We start from the raw sequence: 22,730 nt of genomic DNA, 5'->3' as shown, positions 1-22,730 counted from the left end.
CTGCACACATCTCGGGATAGCTATCGACCTGATGTGTTTCACTGAACGTCCTGCTACATACATTATAGCAGTACAAATGAATGGCCATGAGAGAACTAGGCATCCTATCATGTTATTTCCAATAAACACTGTGTAGTATCAAAGATGTTTTTCTCCTGAAGCTTTAGAAACTTAGTTATTGTTTTGACTACATTATGTTTGACTACATTTCATATATTTGACAACCACAAGCTGGTGGGATGATGTTATTTACAGAGCCTAAAGCGTTGTCGGATAAAATTGAAAATGAAAGCACCAAAGACGACCAGTTCTCCTTAGCCTCTTTCTTTCATATTATACATAAATAACAACACCTTAAGTAACTGTACAAGGTAGAAGTTCACCTAAATTCCCCGCAGAGCAAAAAAAAAAAATAGAATGCATTTGTTCTTTTAAGAAATTATTATTTAAATCATGCTGTCAAAATATATACAATTAGTCAAAAAGAAGTGAATACCGTCTTGCTTGTTCCATATACACTCTTCCTTATATAATGTTTCTAAATATGCATTTGCCGGTTGTACACTCGCCACAGGAAAACGGCATGTATACTGAATCTAAAATCTAGCTATAATAGGGATTATTAATCCCTATTATAACCTCTACTCCATGGTAACATCTTAATGCAGTGCCGGATTAAGGGGGGGGCACAGGGGGCATGTGCCCCGGGCCCCCCGCTCTCCGAGGGCCCCCCGCTGCTGGCCGCAAGCTGTTCGGATCACCTGGTGATCCGATTTCTGCTTGAGCGGCTGTGCTGCTGTGCGGCTGCGCACCTACCCTTCACAGGATTTGACAGCTGGCGTCGGCATGATGTACAGCAGCACCGCGGCTGCTGTACATTCTGAGATGGAGGAAAAGGAGCTGCTGCGCATGTGCAGTAGCAGCAGCTCCTCCCAGGAATTGACCACACCAAAGGAGACGGGGGATGCTGTGCTGAACGAGGTAAGGTAAGTCACACTTTCACTTGGAGATTTTATATATATATATATATATATATATAAATAATGTATGTATATACATATACATACACACAACAAATATGTTATGGGATCATCTATTTTATTAATACATATTAAAGTATTTATTGAAGCATGCCCCTTCTATTAAAGGTTTAATTATATTACACACATATACATATATATATATATATATATATATATATATATATATATATATATATATATATATTCAAAACTGATGTCATTTTATCTGTGTTTCTTTTTTGTTTTTATGTGCAGTATCAATGCAAGTTTCAGGGACGGGGAGCTGGAGGGCATAGGAAAAGGCTATTTTGGGCTGCTCCCTACACTGGCCCAAGTCTCTATTACTTGGTGGCTGGCCCCTCCTCCGAGACCAGCCACATTCTATCATTGGCCACGGATCCTTACAATCCGTCCCCCCTTTCCCCTATGTGTGGCCAGCTATTGGAAGAGAAGAGAAACAAGGTCATACAGCACGCGGATAGAACAAAGTTAGTGGGGGTAGTATGTTAATATAATGTGTGAGGGAAGGGGGGGTTCTTAATATAATGTGGGAGGTAGGGTATTAATTTAATTGTGGATTGCAGGTGTATGCTAATTATTTATTGGGTGCTATTTTATTTGTGGAGTGATGGTGGGGCAATTTAATTTAATAGTGTGGTCTATCAATTTAAGATGGGGTGATTGGACCTATAAATTTAATGCTGGTGTGGTTTGGAAGCTCATAAATGAATGTAGGGCTGTTTGGGGATAATTAGGTCTTTTTATTAAATGTGAATATGAATTATTTAATGCAGTGGATGGTTGTGGGAAATGGTTATATTTTTTAGACATAAATGCCATTTAATTTATTGATAGGGCAGTTTGGAGGGAGGGGAATGTGTTTATATATTAAATGGGAATACTATTGTTTTAATGCTGGGGCTGGTTGGAGTTTTCAAAATTTCATGTACCCATTTTTTTTTCCAAATAGGGCCTCCAACATTCCAGGATCCAGACAAGCAGCAACTGAGCTAAAGACACCAGCATTCACAGGTGGTGAAAGTGATAACAGGTAGGAGAGAGAAGGACAGTCTGCCAATTGTCCTGAATCTGGTCCGGCAGTCCTGAACTCGTATATGTCTCGCGTAGTCAGGATTGGGTCCGACTACAAGGACAGTTGGGAGGTATGTCCCGCTTCACAACATACTGCTTGTGAAGGCAGAGCTGCGTGTACCTAACAGTAGTGCACACAGTATTTCCTGTGAATTTGTCTAAAAAAATAACCATGTTACATCATAGGGGCCCCCCTGTCTAAAGTGCCCCGGGCCCCCCAGAGCCTTAATCCAGCACTGTCTTAATGCATGTTACTGTGTGGAGACAAGCAGTTTTTGAGTTGATCGCAATGTTTTTGGAAAAGCATCTCGCTATGATTTACTGACATTTGTAATGGCATAACACACAATGTCATTTCCCTCCCTCTTCCTGACAATTGCCTCAGGCATAACGCGGACCGCTGTGGGTGGGGAGCTGTCCTGTGGGCTGAGGTAATCTTGTGATCATTCAGAGCCAATCAGGAGCCTTTGCTATAAACTGGAAGACTTTCTGCAGTTTGAACTCGCAAGGACCACACTGGACATACCCCCGGCCACTACTTGGTGTATATATACACACTCATTAATATTAATAAATATTTCATACCTGTCTAGAGAAATGTTGGTAATCACCAATTTTCATACAAAGATTGAAAAATTCAATATAGAACAAAGCATAAAGTGTAACATGAAATAGAAGTAGCATAAGTTTATGTGGTATTCATCAGATAATGGGGCATATTCAATTGTTGGCGTTTTCCGCCGCGGAAAAAGCATTGCCCTTATTACGGTAATACTTAGCCGGATTTCAGCTCGCAGCTCCCTGAGCCGCGAGCTGAAATCCAGCGTGAAAAGTACCGTAATTACGGTATTTCCGCGCACTATTTCCGCAATGACGGTAATAGTGCACGCGCCGTGTTACTTTAGGCTGTAATGCCAACAATTGAATATGCCCCAATGTGTGAGTAGCAATTCCACTTTGAACTTCTACTTTTTTGTGTGATAAGTCATTTATTAATTTGGCCTCCTTTTGTAACTGATTTAATAAGTGTGATTTTTACAGACTTCTGGCTTATAAGGGCACATACATTAAGAGATCCCAACTACACCAAAAAGGAATTTTGTGTGTTTGTAAGGAGAAAGAGATGCTCACTGGTTAAGGCAGCCGGCTGTATAGCAATGAGCTGGGGAGTTTACTGGAGATCCTGGTTTGAATCCCAATGTCAGCTTATTGTGGCATTGAACAATTCACTTTGTCTTCCATTGTCCCAGATGGCAAACACTAATGTTAAAATAATCTGTGTACAGAGCTGTATAAAATTGTATGCATGATTTAAAATAGAATACTTTATTAGAAATTAAACTTAGTATATGGGGGTTCCTGTACATTCTAAAGAACTTGGTAGAGACTCTTGTAGTTGCCATTGTTGTTTTTATTACATTTCATTTATATAGTGCCGACATATTCTACAGCAGGGCAAAGATAGGACCATAACTGATATAGTTGCCTGCAGTGACGTATGATATATTAATACATCATTATAAAACAAGCAGGTAAAGAAACTTATTTACCTTGGAGCAGATGAGAACAGGAGAATTTGCTGGGAGCTACTAACTCCTCATCTGCCTCCATTAATATTACTTTATACTGGAAAGGGGTTCTATTTAGATATTACATGACACTGTGTGATCGGTATAGAGCAGGACAAATAGGTCAAAATCCACATTACTGTCTAAAATAGTCCTAATCTGACATTAAAGTGACCTTTCAAACTTTTTTTTGGTAAAGGGTTCATATAATTAGATAAATGCATCTAAAAATGAAACGCAATCTCTGCTATTTTGTGGTCCTACTTGTGAAGTTTATCACTGAAAAATGAAACTGGCATTTGCAGACCACCCCGATGTCGGAGCCGACCGATGGCTCCGTGCCCGGGTCTAAGTCGTTCCCATTCCACACCTCGTACTCTGTATCACTAGGTGCGCTCTCTTGTCAGCCGAGGTAGAGGGGCCGACAGAAAGCAGAGCTTTTCAACATGTATTCCATATTTAGCTACTGCAGAGAGACCCGTCTGCTATTTCCCTTCACTTCCTTTCTCTGAAATGTAATACTCTTTTTTTTCGGCCGTGGACTCTGGCCAGGCCAGGAGGAATGTACATGCCAATAAGTAGAAGGTGCATGTTGGAGCTGCTGGCTTTGATGATCTGCCACTTGTTAGCCGCTTCTAAAATGTCTTGCCAAGTGAAGTTCAGCCCCTGCCCGATGCCTCATCGCAGTCATTCCATCTTGTATCCTAACCTCTGCTCCCGACATGACATACCAGTGGGGACAAAACAAAACTACCCTGTATTTACATTCACTCTGCTCCATCTAATATTAAGTAACAGGTCGTTTTCCAAAGCAGCACATCCAGCAGTGAAAATGTGTTTAGTCTGTGTTCACCCTTCGCTGTTTTGTGCAAAGGAAAAGGTTCCCTTGTTAATCATAACTTTGACGGTCGTCTTTGGAGCAGTAACATAGAAGTTTATCTTCTTGTGAGCGGCCAATGTTGTAATCTCCAGGAGTCACTTGAGCACCCAATATGCAGACATGTAATAGCATCAAGGCGCGCGTCCACATGCCATCCTCGGCGTCGGTTTCAGTGCTGCTATGAGGGCGATATCCCGGAATACTGACACCATATTGACTCCTTATTTACAGGATGCGTCATGCACCCAAAATGGTGTCTGCACTAAGCCGAAGTCTCTTATTTCAGCAATATTTTGAACATTGAAATTATAACCCCGTCTTTTATGTCAAAGTGACCTTGTAATGAAAAGCTGCAAATGTCACCGTGGATTCACTTTTTGCAATTCAATAACGTATTAAAAGAACGGCTTCAGTCACCGCTCGCTTATTTGTACATGTTTATTTGTGTAGTCATCTCACTTCAGCCTCGCAACCATTTACACAAGTTCTGGATGGATTTTAAAGACCGTAGTGTGTTTATAGGATGAAAAGTCGGCTTTAATTTCCATTTTGCAGTGTTGGCAAATGATATTCAAACAATTGTCAATGCTTTTTTATTTTATGAGATTTACAGAATGGAAGCGTTATCAGTGACCATTATATGAACACAAACTCATCCCAATCATCTCCTGTTGGGGATAGATCCCCTGATCATCAATGACCTCTAGAACGTGCTCTGTTCATCTAGCATTCGGCTGGTGTTGCTGTCCGCTTCATGGTGACAATCCTTCCTCCATTGTTTCTAAAGCCCCTAACATTGTCCAATTGAGATTGATCAGGTATAATATAGCTACGGACTGATATAGAAGGTTCCTGTGCTTTACAGCTTACAATCTAAAACGGAAATTAAGGGTCTACAGGCTGTGCTTGCTCATGAAAGAAATTCTAAACAATAGAGGAGACTGTATTGGACACAGTTCTGATTAGACAGTTGGGCTATTTCTAAAATAAAATACCCTTTGAAGGGTGAGCTAATGGGGGGGACTGAATAAGTGCTTGGCAATGCTTCCTATAGTTGATGTGCAGATGGATCACTCAGGAAGCTGGTAAGTCGGAGATTCTGTGCAGAGAACAGAAGCAGAGGTGAGTGTTCTATAACATGTCCCATATTCTGCTGTTATATAAGGCTAGTGTATAAAAAAAGTTTAATTATCAATAGCACTTGCAAACGTGTCCGTTGCCGTAGCCACATTGTTGGGGAATGGAAGGGGAAGAAGGTTCTATGCCTTTCATTAGAAGGCATGGAGAGAAGACTGAGTTATAGGAGGACATATTAAATATGTACAAAACTTGCTGATTGCTAGACCTCAAAGCATCAGTTGTGTGTGTGTTTTGGTTTGTCGTTTTCTATAGCACTTATATTATGATAAGAACCACTAGTTCCAAGAGGAGAATCTCAATGGTTCCAATTTTTTGCTTTGTCACCTTACACTTTGAAGTCTCCTTCTTTTCAAACCAAGACTAAAATAAAACTAGAATATTCATGACAGATAAAGGTGAGTTGTTCCCATTTTACTTTTAACTGCTTTATTGTTAAGGTAGACCAGTGTTTATTCTTCGCTCCTACATCTGCTGGATATATACCTCTAGCCTGTGCTGCTCTTTCAGAAGTGTGGTTGTCCATCACTCCTGAGTCCCCATTAAAAACACTATTCTTCTTCAGTCACCCCCCACTACAGATCCACGCACTGGGTGGGATCATAAGGGGGGAGGAATATGTTTGCAGACCTTATCGAAACTAATGCCTGATGTTGGTGAGAAAAATGATGCCCACTATATACATGGCTTAGGGGATTGATATGACCCTCAAAGACTTCATATGGGGTGAACATCGCCATCTTGTTGTATAAGCAGATACACTTAATGTGCTGTGTACCAATGATGCCTATTTTCACATTGGTCACTGGATATTACTAGTTAATTGTAAGTGTCTTCTATGACATAACACAGTGGCTGTTATTGTGAATCTATCAGGCATCCCGACCTATACAGATAGGGTTAACCACTGCCTGGAGAGTACGAAAATAGACATCTCCTGTATTAAGATTTTATAAAGGGTGTTACAAATGTCATGTATATGTATAATAACACATCTTAGTTTTGGAACCTGATTTGTATTTAAATGTCGCAAGTAAGTTTATTGGCCCGTCGTGAGGTTTATCATATTGAGTTTTATGGTGTATGAGTTGTAACACACGCCTCCTTACAGTTTTATGGCTGTTTTTCTTACAGTTAGGATTCTTTTCATGGTAAAAATCTAAAACATTATGGTAGCGACAACTGTAAATGTTTCGGTAGAGCCATTGTGCAGTGACTGGCCTTAAGCCGCTGTCAGGTTCTCCTGTCTCTGCGGCAGATCAGAGAGGTGTCGGGTGTACGTTTTATACGTGCTGTAAGTTCCATTAAAGAGTTTTACCGTTTTCTTTACAAATCGCATAAGATGATTTATAAGAATATATAGTGGAGTTTAAATTGGAGACTAGAGAACTGGCTCTGGTAACTCACGAGCGGACTTACCTTAAAGGGACAGCATCTGTTTTGGACTTTGTTAAAAAAATAAATCTTTAACTGTATATAGTAAACGTTTTAATAGCTGCTAAAGCTCATAAAAAGCACGATTTAGCCCAATGCATGAGAAGTACTTCAGATATATCACATAAAGGATATGTTCACATTATTTGGACTTTTTGTATTTTACTCCAGTAGACTCAAAATATATATATATATATTTTTTTTTTAAATAATAATTTAAAAATACCTAACTGGTGCTCTCTGTTAGATACCACTAGAGTTTATCCATCATTTGTCTTAAATTAAAACGTATCCTCGGTCTCCTTCTAATGACCATATGCCAACGTTGTATCATCATCATCATCAACATTTATTTATATAGGGCCACTGATTCCGCAGCGCTGTACAGAGGACTCATTCACATCAGTCTCTGCCCCATTGGAGCTTACAGTCTAAATTCCCTAACATACACACACACAGACAAACACACAGACAGAGAGAGAGAGAGACTAGGGTCAATTTTTGATAGCAGCCAATTAACCTACTTGTATGTTTTTGGAGTGTGGGAGGAAACCGGAGCACCCGGGGGAAACCCACGCAAACACGGGGAAAACTTATTGACTCCACACAGATAAGGCCATGGTCAGGAATTGAACTCGCGACCCCAGCGCTGTGAGGCAGAAGTGCTAACCACATAGCCACCGTGATGCCCGTTGTATGACTGACTTCCACCGTGGCGACATCTACCCAACTTCACAACCTTTCAGGCGATGGAAGCCGGCTACATAAACAGCTCAGGAGAGGACAGATTCATTTGAATCTGCTGTGTAATTTAAAACATTCTTAGGCCACAAAAGGTGCAAAAAGAGCATTACTAATAACTTGGCCTACGACAGTTGCAAGAAGCTTTTATTCAAGAAAATGCAACAGACACCTATAGAAGACCTATTTATATAAATGTCTCACAGTATGAAAAACACTTTCCCGGAAAAAAAAAAAAACATTCTGTCTGCTCCTTTTGTGCCGTACTCTGGTATCGTTCATGTGATATCTCAACGCTTATAGCCAACACAATTTACGAATGAGTATTCAGTTTCTGCCGCTACTACAAGCTTACAGTATGTTGGATTTCAGTTATTTTTGGCTTAGCAAATAGTTTCCATGTGTTACATATTATCTAGGAACAGTAGTGTTCTTCAACTTGTCTCACCTAATGAACTGAAATAGGTATCATTCTCATAGAACCCACACAGAGTAATGAACAGTGTAACAGTCTGTGGTTCTGTGGAATGTTTAGTATTGGAATACAAGATTGCTGAATATAGTTCTGGACATTGGACATGAGAGTTTATTATTAGTAAGTACCTGACCACTCACCACATGCTTCTGTGGGAACAATTGTATGGTCTGAGTTATACTAGCCTAGGTTTGCATGCATTATATACAAAATAACAGATATTTGGTTGGCTGATATGGGATTTTATTTGATTTTTTTTGTATATGCCCCAAAACAACCACCATCTGATCAGTGCTTAAAATCTGGTCAACTGATGACCAGTGATTGCCTATCTGCACTATGTGGGACACAATCGAATCCGGTCACTTGGCTTGTGTGCCATAGAACTGGATCTGCCTCTGATAAGACATATTGAAGACAGAAGACAGAAGATCTGTGCTAGTGACTTCCGTGCAAGTTTGAAGACTTTGTCTTGAGCCTTGTTACGTTACTCAGGACTGCCAAAAGGAGTTCAGGGCCCCGGTACAACAACTACTTCATGGGGCCCCCCTTATAGTTGAGCTTGGTGAAAAAAACTAGCTATGGGTATACTCAGACTTTTGGGGCGTGACTATGTGTCATTGGGGCGTGGCTAAAATCACAACATTTCACAGACTGTCCTGCTCTCTCCTACCTGTCTTGTCACTTTTACCACCTGTAGCTGCTGTTAGTATTTACATTTAATAAATATACCTATTTCCCACAACCATTACTGCCATTAAATAATTCATAGTTACATTTAATAAAGAGACCTCATTCTCCCCAAACTCACACCCACATTCAATTGCCCCCAAACCACCCCATCTTAACTTAATAGTCCCCAATATTAAATTGGCCAATTTTCCACAAACAAAATAGCACCCATTAATTAGACACCACCTACCTCACACACACTACACTGCCACAAGCCCCCTGTGCCATCACACACACATTACTGTGCCCCTTCATCATCACCATGCTGTGCCCCCTAATGACCACACTACACACTCCATGCTGCTTTTCCCCCCTTCACCTGGCCCCACTTCATCACACTGTGCCATGCTGCTCCCCCCCCCTTTTTTTTTTATTTACACTGTGCCTTTCTCCCCGTCTCCCCCCTTTTTTCATTCACACTGTGCCTTCCCCCCCTTTTTTTCATTCACACAGTCCCCCCCTTTTTTTTCATTCACTGTGCCCCACCCCCTTTTTCATTCACACTGTGCCTTTCCCCCCTTTTTTCAATCACACTGTGCCCCACCCCTTTCAGTCACACTGTGCCTCCCCCCCTTTTTTTCATTCACACTGTGCCTCTCTCCCCCCTTTTTTCATTCACACTGTGCCTCCCCCCTTTTTTCAATCACACTGTGCCTCTCCCCCCCCCCCTTTTTCCTCACACAGTGCTTTTCTGCTTTCCTCCCCTCCATTCCTTTACTTACCTTTCTATTGGCTTCTTTCATCTCTTTACTTCTCTTCTGACTTCTGTCTTCTGACTTGCCTGCAGACTCCTTTCTGCGCCGCTACTCACTGAATGTTGGGCGTGACTTTATGATGCCACGCCCGACATTAAGTGTGAACGGAGCAGAGAGGAGGGAAGAGGGATGCCGGAGACGCTATCACGTGAGTGTGTTTTTTTTTTAACTACCCTGCTCCCCCCACCAACGGACGGGGCGGAGCTTGCCCGCCCCCCCCCCCCCCCCCCTCCCCCTCTCAGCGGCCCTGACGTTACTCACAGAGAAGTTTGTCTCTCCTCATTCCTCTCTTCAGATCTCTGGACATGGCGTACTGGACATGTTAGCGGCAACATGAGAATAAATGGATGCTTCATGGTTTTAGTGATTTTATTTTCAAAAAGAAAATTTGGCACCCATTTGTCATGGAATTTAGTCCGGTAAATGTAGCTGCAGACTGAAGATCTGCATTCCGAGTTAAAGATTTCAACTTCAAAAACTAGTCTAAGAGTAGCGCTAGCCATTATTAATCTAACGCAACCTTGTTATTTCCCTTTTCGCTGTAGTGTTTGCAATCCAGGAATACCTTTAGCATTCTTATTGAAAGTAGCCAGAGGTAACATTACATCTAAATTGAATTAGAGTTTGTTTTCTGTTCCTTTCCATGCTTTTAGAAAATAATTTGATAATTGGATAGAAAATGATATATCTGTGATAATAATCTTGAAATAAGGATTATTTTGTAGTTCTCAGGCAACATAAAACTATGAGACTTGCCGATACTATACGGTATACATTTCTCTGAAATGCAGACTGGCTAAGAAAATCATATTATGGGGATGGTCCACTTCAGGAGAAACACCACATTAAATAACTACTCTCCTTCAAAACTGTCGTCCTTTAGTTGTTGTTCCAAACCTAATTCTGAGTTACCAGAACACTAGAAGGTAGCATCAAACTTCCTTTATCTCTGTGCTGCTTGTTTCTAACGTTCCGTTTGCTGCATAATTACAGTGGCGCACGCAGGGGGGGTTTCTGAGTCTCCAGAAACCCCCCCCTTCCTGCGCTAACTCAGTGCCCACCATATCGGCACTGTCCTATACAGCAGCCGCGGCGTTGTCAAATAAGCGTCCGCGGCGGTGCTGTATAGGACAGCGCTGCCGAAACGGAGCTGCTGCGCATGTGCGGTCGCACGCGCAGCAGCTCTCTCTCGTGGGGTTTTTTTTTTTTTGGTCAAGGGGGGGAACAATCCTGCGTGCGCCCCTGAATTACTAAACCAAAAGCCTAATTTTCATAAATCTAAAAAACTGTAATGTTGGAAGACAAGGACTTGTAATAAATCGCAATGATTATATTTTTATTAGTAGTATTATATGGTTTATTGAAAATAACGGTCTACCTGTGTCCAAACACTAACAAATATGCCAGAGATGTGTTAAACATATGGTGGAATTCAAATGTGTTCATATTAAATATCTAGGCGTAAATATATTATCAGATCTGTCCTGCTTTCTCCCTCTTTTTCAGGCCATTACAAGAGATAGGGGCATGTCTTGTTGACCCATGTAATATAATTAAAGTGAATTTATTTTATTTTTTAAATGCAGTTTGCGTTAAAGGATCACTGAACCCTAAAACCTTAGCTGTCGATATATGAGCCATTAAGGTAAAATTTTCTGTATTAACCTCATTAGTTAATCTCATACCTGTTACTTATTAAAAATATTTTTTTGCAAGCAATGGTTTTGCTGTGGAAAGTCCTAGATCAAATTATTAAGCAAAAAAATAAACATTACACCACTGGAAATGTCTAAATTAATCCTGTTCCTTAATGTTGTCCTTTGTTAAAATCCCATACAAATGTCATGCATTTTGGACCTAAAACCTAGTTGAAAACAGCTGGACTGTGCACTACATCTTGTCTTGACTTACACAAGCCATTGTTATATACTGTATTGTAGTGAGTGAAAATCTGTATTCCGACGATCTAGTTGTATACGATGCACTGCTAGGTGTATTCTATTAGTACCAGCGTATCAGCATGAATTAGAAAAGCTTTCATAAATATTAGACATGACCTTGGCCTCATTTGAATTTCTGATTTATTGCATGCTATATGTTCCTGTATATTTGTCACACAGATATTATTTCATTAACCCTTTAAATGGACTAGGTTGTCTAAGGATTCCTCGCCAGTAGGTAACATGATATATTAATATGTAATAGCTATCAAAGAGTTCCATTCAGTGGGGTAATCTACTCGCATACACTGTCAAAGTATAGTAGGTATTACACATTTTGCATATTTAACCTACAGTTCAAGGCAAGTTATGTGCTTGGGTCAGTAGTTGTATTTGGTGCCTGGAGCTGACGACGTCTCAGTTTCCATTGTAAAATAAGCCTGGAATTGGTGCATAGAGCTGTTTCTTTGTTTGCTGAACACTTGTTTTCTAATGATGTTGCTTACGATGTTGAATATTTTTAGCTTACTGCTGTGGAAAGTTCAGGTAATGTCTAAAGACAGGAATAAAAAAAAAAATCTGTGCAATTTCCAGGTGTTCAAAGCTGCATTACCACCTAATATATATATATATATATATATATATATATATATATATATATATATATATATATATATATATTACATTTTAACTTGATTCTCACTACCAGGACTCTCATTGGTTGCTCTAGGTTGCCAGCTAAAGACCAGGGCTGTGTGACAATTGTGGCTCCTGATTGGTCGTCCTGCCCACACCCCTCCTCAGCTGACACTTTAAAAGGGCGAATGAAAAAGATTTGCCAGTTCTCTATTACAGAACAAGAGGAGCCCTGGGAAAAAGAGCTGCACGTAGCAGTCCCTTGACTCTTGCTAGGGAAAACGCCAAGTTCGTAAAATGTATATACCCAGTCCTCAAAGCCCCCTAACAGCGCATGTCCTAGCTGGAGCACAGGTGTAGTCATTACAGACTGACACATTGTAACAGATCCACAGGTGGTATAATTGTTTCACTTGTCACGTGGAAAACCTGCACTGTTAGGGGTCCAGAGGACTGGGTTTGGGAAACACTGTACTAGGTGAAGCTTTAAACCAACTATTTTCTAGGGCTTTTTCATCTACTGCAAATACAGTTGTGACACTCCTAATTTAAGCTGACTCTCACTGGCTTCATCTTTTGGTTGTGGAGCCTCGCTGTATCTTACCCAACCTCCAGTGCTCAATGGGACTGGACAAAGAAAACAGTGCTGGTTTCCTGATATAGAGGGAATCATCATCATCATCAGCAGCTATTTGTATAGCGCCACTAATTCCTCAGAGAACTCACTCACATCAGTCACTGCCCCATTGGAGCTTACAGTTCCCTAACACACACAGACAGACAGAGAGACACTAAGGTCAATTTGATAGCAGCCGATTAACCTACCGGTATGTTTTTGGAGTGTGGAAGGAACCCAGAGCACCCGGAGGAAACCCACGCAAACACGGGAATAACATACAAACTCCACACAGATAGGGCCATGGTCAGGAATCGAACTCATGACCCCAGTGCTGTGAAGCAGACGTGCTAACCACTAAGCCACCGTGAATCCAGGATCACTTGTATACCAGACACCCTTGGAGCCGTGGTGGACAGGACTGCAGTATAGTCCCCATTCTAATGCCTCCTAGCACTGAGACAGCAAGCACTGTACGATATGAGTCTCTTATATTGACTTTCCTCTGCAAACTTTGGTCTATATTAATAAATAAATTAACATTGGGACAAGAGTAACATTTTTTGGCCGTGATCAACACAAAGAAGGAATGCGCAAGTAATCAGGCATACATTGCTATTTTTCCATTGAATTTGAAATTTACTAAAGTATAATTCCAGTCTGCAGATGTTAAATTGCACGCACTGTTAAATGAGCGAACGTGATCACCAACATCTGTGTCTCTCCACTTATCAGTCCTTCGTGTTATCACTGATTTAATGCTTATGATTCTGACAATCTGCCTGTGAAGCCCTGGAATCACCTTTAGAAGCTAGAAAGCTGCACACACAGCAATGCTTTGCGCCCAGACTGAGTGCTGTAATGACACAGCCTGGCCACTGCTGTCAGCCTGCTGTACGGACGCTCCGTGTCTCCTCGTCTGACAGGTCTCTTGTCTCCTCACTGTGGCTGGTCAAGTGCAGCAAACGAGACACAATTCAAGCAACACATCACAAAACAGCAGGGCAGATATCAAGCTTGGCGTTCTTTGAAAGAAAAGATTTCTTTTCTTTTTTTCTGTCACCCAAAAATAGCTTCTTCTTTTTTTCAAGGAACAGTCTGTCAGATTTTCAGCGATGTGAGAGCAAGACTGAGCTGCTGCTTTTGGATGATATTGAAGTTTGGATTTCCAGTTTCTAGATATTGTTTGTATTACACTACTATTTTTATTTTTTTTACTTTTACTTTTTTTTGTATTCAGTGAGTCACAGAGCAAAATACATAGCAAGATTCTTAGGCATAGGCAATCCAGTTAGCTTTGTTTTGTGGAGCAATACATAGAGAAGGTTTCATTCTGTAGAGCAAGATTTTTTGACTTGATATAAAGGAAGGGAGAGGTTTACACTAGCTAGAGATTGGGTGTTATATACTTATAATGGGACACAAAATACGTGTAATAAAGACAATACCGGATGGTGTCCTCCCTCTCATTATTAATTTAATCCATAAAAGTTTAATTGAAATGAAGGTGTGGTTTTACAGTGTGGGAGGTTTGACTGTGAAATTTTTACACTTTTGCGCAGTGTACATCTGGAGATTTCTCTGGTTACGTGCAGTGCGCTGGGAGAGAGCCATCTGGGACAAAAATATTTCTCAATGTGCCGCGTGGGCCTCATGTAGAGCTGGACATAGGTCCATTTTTGTGGCATAGGTATAGGAGTTAAGAGCAGCACGGTGGCTTAGTGGTTAGCACTTCTGCCTCACAGCGCTGGGGTCATGAGTTCAATTCCCGGCCATGGCCTTATCTGTGTGAAGTTTGTATGTTCTCCCTGTGTTTGCGTGGGTTTCCTCCCACACTCCAAAAACTGTGCTGCGGAAATAGTGGTGCTATATAAATGGTGATGATGATGAGTATCTGTACTGCGCAAACATGCCAAAATGCGATTAAATCTAGATTTGTGTTTATTTTAGACTTGCGGCCTCTTATGCATGATGGAGAGATGAAACGAGGGTGGACAAGTGTAAGTTACGTACAGTGAGGATGTGTATACAGCCGGCCTCCATGGCAGGTTGCCCAATTAGTCAGAAATGGGACTCGCACAAGGGGGAAATGGCCCCTGCCCGTTAGCCTTGGCATGTTATTCCCTGCCATATAGATGCACTCATCATCATTTATTTATACTCAAGCCCTATTCCACTTGAAAAAAACTAGATTTTGTGTTATTTGACAAGATATTTAAATGTACTTGGAAAGGGTGTCTTAAAGCATGGAAATTTATGGGGGCATTCACTGGGCAGCAGAGGAGGCTCTTGTCCCCCTGTATATCTTAATTTTTACATGTCCTAAGAGGTGGTGTAGACGGGATGCCAGTCTAGGCCTTCAGTGGGATTCACATTTCCATCTAGACCAGCAATTCAACGAAAAGTCAATGAGAGCATTTTTAGGAGTTCCCCAAAGCAAAATTTAGACTTGTACCTAAATAGACAATGGGCGGACAACTAGGCACACTTGCCAACATTAAGTACACTACGCATCCAGATTTTCTGTAGCCATACCTCCCAACTGTCCCTATTTTGGTGAGGCAGTCCTGAATAACGAACCTCGAAGGGGTGGAGGCTTGCAAGAAAATGGGCGGAGTATTGTCCAGTAGTGGTCATTTGGGTAAATGTGGGCGGGGCTCTGAAAAGGTCTGCAGCCCCATACATGACATTTACAGTATTATACAAAGCACAGACAGCAACGATCCATAATACATACTTGCCTACTCTCCTGGAATTCCCAGGAGGCTCCAGAATTTCGGGGAGTCTTCCCTGACTCCCAAAAGAGTAGGCAAACCTCCTGGATTCGCCAAATTCACGGTATTGAATGGCGGGGCTTAATTGCATCATTAAGCCCCGCCCCCGCTATTCAATGCTGTGAATTTCGGCATTTTATAGTGGGGACCCCCATTTTATAGTCCCCACCCCCCTTCCCCTCGGGAGAAGTGATGTAACAGGGGGTAGGAGGGGATGTGGTGATGTCGTAGCGCCATAGGTGAAGTTGGCATGTATGCCATAATATATTACATAAAAATCTAAATAATCCAAAGACCACAAGACTACTAATTAACAGATTGCACAGATGACTGCTCATGCAGATCAAGTTATTTACACGACAGTGAGTAAGAGTGAAACTTATTAACAATTTTCTGACCGCATCTCCCCTCTATATTCTATAGATTATGTCTCCTTTACTATATGGGTCTATGAATAGGACCTATATTTAGGTAGTTGGCAGCATTATTTCATGCAAAGTATTGAAAACATATTTTCCCTAATATCAAAACTGCAATTTAATATGTATATATCAATTCATCATAACCCGAGAGATGGCTCAATAACTAGCATTTCTCATTGAGTATCAGGAACACTGACTTCCCTTAATTCCAACATTCCCTTGTGGTAATGCAGTACACAGTGCGTGATGTTCTGACATACTGTGCTGCTCTAAGTAAACTGTATCCTCTCATTGTATTTACACTTGTTTTAATTGATGGGGTTATGTCAAGGACCTTATTTCACACAAAAAAAGAAAAACAAGTGACTTCCAAATATCTTCTTCTTGGTGCTTGCTTTTAGCAGGTTATCAGGTTTCCGAAATGAAATGGAACATTTCTTTCCCTACATCATATTCAGTGGTCCTGCTTTTTACAAGAATATTAACTGAACTTGACCATGCCGAAACAGGCTCCCTGGTGGTATGTGATCATACAGTGTTACGATCACAAGATTCCCATCCACCAGCCAGCACGTAGGTGTCCTGAGAGCAGGGGTACTATTTAGGCAATGTGTCCGATGAACTTGTGTGTGCAATATTATTCCGGGTGTTATTGCTGCTGCTTCACGGCAAAAACTGAAGGAAACTGAAATCACAATTTTTGACCAACTCACAAGAATATTCCACATTTGGATACTCTTCGGAATGTCCAGGGAGCTCCGGAGTTTTGTGGAGTCCTCTCAGAAGAGCATCATTAGGCTCCCCCCGCTCTATGCAATGCAGAGAATAGCGACATTGCACAGCATAGAGTGGAGGCACAGTGACGCAATCGCGTTCAAATTGGGGATGTTTTGGAGGTATGGTTTATGACCCCTCCAAATGTAAATGTTTACTGCTGGATTTTGGGCATGGGTGCACTGGTGAATCAGTAGACCACAGAATGGAGCCACCACTACGGTAGTCGGAGGCATTGGTGTTGCGTCGTAGTTTTCAACCTAACTTCACCAACACCATCACTAACCATCAAGACAGTTCTAACATGACCTTCTTTTTTATTGTACAATTGTTGTGTCTCTGAAACATTCTTTCGCCTTGAACACTTGGTCATAGTTAATGTGAATATTTTTATCACAACCACTTCAACTCTTCTCCAAGTTTGTAATTAATAATGCGGTGTACAATTCTGAAAATGTTCTTGGCATGTTACATTGAAATTATCATTGCAGTGAAAAGGTTACTTTATTTTTGTATTGCTGCAGAATTATGATGGTATTATACACAGCAGTGTTCTCTGTAAATTGTATCCCTTATGTGATTTAGAGGATAATGTTGTACAGCAGGTATGTCTCTCTGTCTGTGTTTCTATGTGTGGCCTGACAGTATAAAACCATTTACACAAGCTTGGAGTTTGGTGACTTGGTTTACTTAGATTCTCATATGTCCTTAACAATCGATTTGCTCGACAATGCTGAGTGTCTATGTGTTGAAAGTTATTTCAACACATGTTGATAACGGGAGTATCTACCACAAATATGTCTCGAACTCTCAATCTTTGTTAAGGATAAATGAAAGAAATATATATATATATATATATATATATATATATATATATATATATATATATATATATATATGTAAAGAAAAGATGGAGGAGGAGGTACACAATAGTGTAGTACAATAATATAAATGGAATCATACACGAACCCAAAGTGGGACTTTAGCACCAGTGAAAAAGGAAACCAGAGACCGTAATGCAGCACCCAAGTGAGCCAAATGGGAATAAAACAGCGGTATAATAGATAATAGGCCCCTCAGCATAAATTATGGGTCACCCAATCCAAATCTGTATAGGTGTATGTGTACCAGAAATAAAAACTTTTCCGCTTATCTGTAGTATTATTCCATACAGCAACACGATCAGGTCACATTCTCTTCATTACCAGATCATAAGGCAGAGATCCAACATGCAGGTGGCTGCCAATCCTTCGGAAACCAGACGGTGAGAGAGCAAAATCGGATGGTGTAGATATAGCACAGGGATTGCACAGAGATGCGGAAGGCAGATAACACAGATGATGCAGGTGAACAGGTAGTTTGTAGAAATCCCTGAACATGTTGATAACGGGAGTATCTACCACAAATATGTCTCGGTCTCTCAATCTTTGTTAAGGATAAATGAAAGAAATATATATATATATATATATTAGAAATGTGATGTCCATCCCATACCCTAAATAACTGACTTGAATAAATTAATAAGTTGCATTCTTAATTTACATAAATAGTTTTGCAGCCAATGTGCTCAGGCCATGGTGTTTTGGGGAAGAGCAAGTATGATAAGGTGTATGATCGATGTTAATGAAATTAACATAAAAACATTTTTGCTTGGCAGAGGAGAATGGACAGGGTTGTGAATGCCTTGTTTCGAGCAGAGTTACACAGACGCACGAGGGTATATTTACTAAACTGCGGGTTTGAAAAAGTGGAGATGTTGCAACTAGCAATCAATCAGATTCTAACTGTCATTTTGTAGAATGTACTAAATAAATGGTAGCAAGAATCTGATTGGTTGCTATAGGCGACATCTCTCAAACCCGCAGTTTAATAAATATACCCATTGGTCTTGACACATATTAATCCCTTGTGTGGTCCTGATGAGACCAAAAGGACGTCTACCTGGAAACTGAGGATCGATATGGGCTGTACTCAGAAAACAAAGGGCTGTAGCAGAGTTAATTCTTCTCATTTTGTTTTTTAAATGTTTTGGTTATTAGATTATTATATTATATTCCCTGTGCCCCAGGTAATAGTCCCTGTGCAGACCTTTGAAACTATGTCTTGGCTGGGGTTTGCCATCACTTGGTCTAACATTAACGATATTGAAGATGTTTAATTGAAGGTGTGTGTGATATCATTGCCGGGGACAGATTGATTTTTTTTGAGCTTGGGTGTGGTTAGGGACAATAGTGACATCATCTATCTGCTAAAGACGCAAGTTGTTTTTTTTTTATAAAAGGAGCTCAAAGGGAGCAGATTATGTCGTTTTTACTAAGCTGACATTTTTTTTTACTGTACAATTGTTCCTTCCAAATTGCCAAATTAATGTCAGTGAATTTATCACCCCACTTATGCAAGTGTGTAAAATAATTTAGGATGTAATGCTGAAAATGGTTAGAGGTATGCCAGTTTTTATATATAAACATTTTTCTTTCTTTTTTTTTTTTAATATTGCACAAGAAAACTTTAGGGCTGCTACTTAATACTTACCGGTAGACTGCATGGACTGCTAATTACATTAGTTAGTTTATGATATATTAATATCTATTATAATTTATAGACACCCAGCACAGAGGGAAGATTTTCAGGTCTTAGCAACCCTTATATTGGCCTTCTTGAGACACTAGTTCCTTGGGATATGAATCATGCTTTAGATAGATCCAAATTAACCCTCATAAGCTAGATCTGACTAGCAAATTGCTACAAATGTTTCTACGCGAGTTTAGCTTGTGGGATTCATGGAGACTTAAGCACTTGAAATATAGAGATTATTAATTTTATTCTCCACCACTTAGTATATACACCACAATTGGTTTGTGTGTTTATTGATGCACATTTCCTCCCCTCGTTCTGCTGAGATTTCAGGCATAACTTAGTTTGATTTTATCGTTAGATACCCTGAAATATGTGTCAAGGTACCGCCTGTCATATAATTAGCGGCTTAATGAAGCTTGTCTAGCAGACACGCAAGTGGTAATAGAATTTTGAATGGTTACTTGCCTGCCTTTTAGAGAAATTGAAAATCCAAAACTTCAAGATATGGGTGGTATATAAATCTGTGATAAGAGGTAATGTTGTCAAATTAACTCCTCAGAGAAAGGAACCTAAGCTCTTTAAATTTAGGGAACTGTCCAAACTTATAAAGGATTTAGATACATTCCAACTCCTCTTGACTGATTCTATGCTAGGTAGAACATTGATTAACCGTGAACAGTGTGCTTCCTGTTAGGGAGAAACAAGTCTGCTTGATCCATAACACCAGGTTAAATAATAACTGAATTAAAAAAATATATATTAAATTATATAATGGGTCTAGATTGATAGGTTGCATATGTGTAGGGACTAAATATTCTCTATCCTCTCTACAGTAGCTGAGTTGGAACTGGAAATGCCTAATTGATCACTGAAGAGGGCATACAAAGAGTGCACAGTGTGTTATCACTGTATTATAAGGCATTGTTGCATTTATTAACTAACAATCTAGTTATTGTTTTAAATGTAGGGGGAAGACTAGTTCATCCCAAGGCACATATAGTCATCATCCCCAAACCAGAATGCAACATGTCAGTTATAGCCTGGTTTCCATTATTAATTATAATAGTTATTTGTAAAAAGTTTTAGCTTGAAGGCTTAATTGAGCAATGATGCCCTGTCCATCCTGGTCCAGATGAGCTTTACTCCAGGTAAGCAGACTATCAATAATATAAGAATGGTGGTTAATCTTCTGCATTACTCTAAGGCTCTTTGTCAGTCATTCTGTTATTGGATGCCAAAAAGGGGATTGGCAGTGTTGCCTGAATGTATAGGTCTGTAGTCAGCCTTTTATGAGGGTTTTATGAATCGGGCAACGAGTTGATATACCAATTCTAGTACAAGGAGATGTGATTTACAATATTCCTCAGGAGACTTCCCAATGGAACTCGCCAAGGATGTACCAGGCCATCCCTCCTGTTTGGATTGTGTATTTAACTCCTGATTGCATTGGTTAGATATTCATGACTTTAGAGTCTGCTTCCATGAATACGAGGTGGGCGTCTGTCCCTATTCAAGTTCTATAGTCAGCCATGCCAAATTCAATAGCCTATACAGGGGCCCTTCCATGACCCAAAGTTTTACAACTGACTTTTGAATTTAAATAGTCTAAAACCTCACTGAAATACCTAGGTACCCTACATGTTTAAAGTATTAAAAGCTCAAACCATTATTGGTCAGAATCTGCTCTCATGAGATGATGACTCTTCCTAGGACCTTAGACCTTATTACATCCATTAAGCAGCCACATAAAGACACCGAGAGCTTACAATCACACATCCCTATATTTATGTGGACTGTGGAAAACCTTAATATTAGTTTCTACATTCTACATCAAATAGAGCATGAGTCGGCAGCCTTCCCCAACTCTTATATTACTATAGGGCAACTCAATTGGCACACAGCATCCATCGGCTCCAACTCACACACAATTTGCTGGGTAGTGATAGAAGATGGTATAGTAAAGCTCATTCTTGTAATGGATATTCTGTGGCTAAGGACAAGGGCCTACAGAGTTTAAGAATCTTAATCTTTTTAATTTGCATACCCTTAAATTGTGGGTTACCACCTACTTGTATGAATGACCTTGTTGTCCTTCCATTCCACTGAGCCCCAGGCAAAAAGGGCTTAATGAAGTAGCCCCGGGGCTGTGGTTCGTCTCACAGATCGTCCCAAAATCCAGAGCTTTGTGATAATGCGAAGAAGTTTGTGAGTGGGAGGACCATTCCAAATCTGCATCGTGGGCATTGCAGCTTCTGATTGGTCCTACTGTTTTGTCCATGAAGCATTGCAGACTAGAGGTGCTGAGCCTTTGATAAATGTGAACATCTATGGCTTGGCCTGGTGTTGATATCCAACAACATTCATTCAATGATCTGGCAAGACAAACAGCCTTTAGTATATGGCTTTATGAGTAAGTGGGAGTGATGGCTGAGATGTTTCCTTAAAGAAGAGCAATGGTCGATGATGCTGGAAAACATGCTCTATAAATTAAGAGTTTTAAAATTCTCTATAGTTTCTACCTCTCCTACGAAAAATAATGCTGTATACTACTCGGCCAAGATGTGGATTTATATGACTGCTAGTGGGGCTGTCCACTAGTACAGGATGTCTGGGATATCTGTTTTCAATATATTAAACGACTTGCTTCCTATTACAGTTACTAAAAATGCCTGGGTTGCATTATTTGGCAGACACATTTACTATATAAGCAAACTTTATAATAAACTTATACATCCCAGGGTGCGCCCTGACCTCCACCTGGAAACAAGCGATTCCTTCTAGAGCAGCTATAATTATTAAAGCTTGGTGGACATGTGCCAAGGAATAATCTCTGGACGTAGACCCCGTAAGTTGGATCTCGTCTTAACCATAGAGCCTTCAGAATATTACATTCAGTCTTGATGGCCTGTTCGGGTTTGGCCTTGGGGAATTGGTTGGGTTTGCTTGTTCAGGAGGCTTGTGGCAGCTGTGCTTGTCCCAGTTGGAGTAGGAGGCTCTATCCTTTGTATGTTGTCCAGACTTGTTCCTGTTACCTCTATTGTTCTGGATATTATGATTTTATTATTTGTTTTATCTGTTTTTATTCATATGTGCACTTTGTATGTATCTTAAGGTATACTATTGGCTTGGTTTCTGTTGACCAGGTTGTAATACTT

At 40.3% G+C, this 22,730-nt stretch overlaps 1 protein-coding gene across 2 annotated transcripts in view; it reads left to right on the top strand.

Annotated features, from left to right (window-relative positions):
* Positions 1 to 22,730, top strand: part of WDR70 (WD repeat domain 70) — a 213,030-nt gene that overhangs the window by 155,661 nt on the left and 34,639 nt on the right. The gene's annotated exons all lie outside the window — the stretch shown is intronic.

The sequence above is a fragment of the Mixophyes fleayi genome, chromosome 1 (genome assembly GCF_038048845.1).
Source record: "Mixophyes fleayi isolate aMixFle1 chromosome 1, aMixFle1.hap1, whole genome shotgun sequence".
In the NCBI taxonomy this organism is placed as follows: Eukaryota; Metazoa; Chordata; class Amphibia; order Anura; family Limnodynastidae; genus Mixophyes; species Mixophyes fleayi.
Note: the sequence above shows the minus strand (reverse complement) of the source record. Positions and strands in the feature narration are given on the sequence as shown.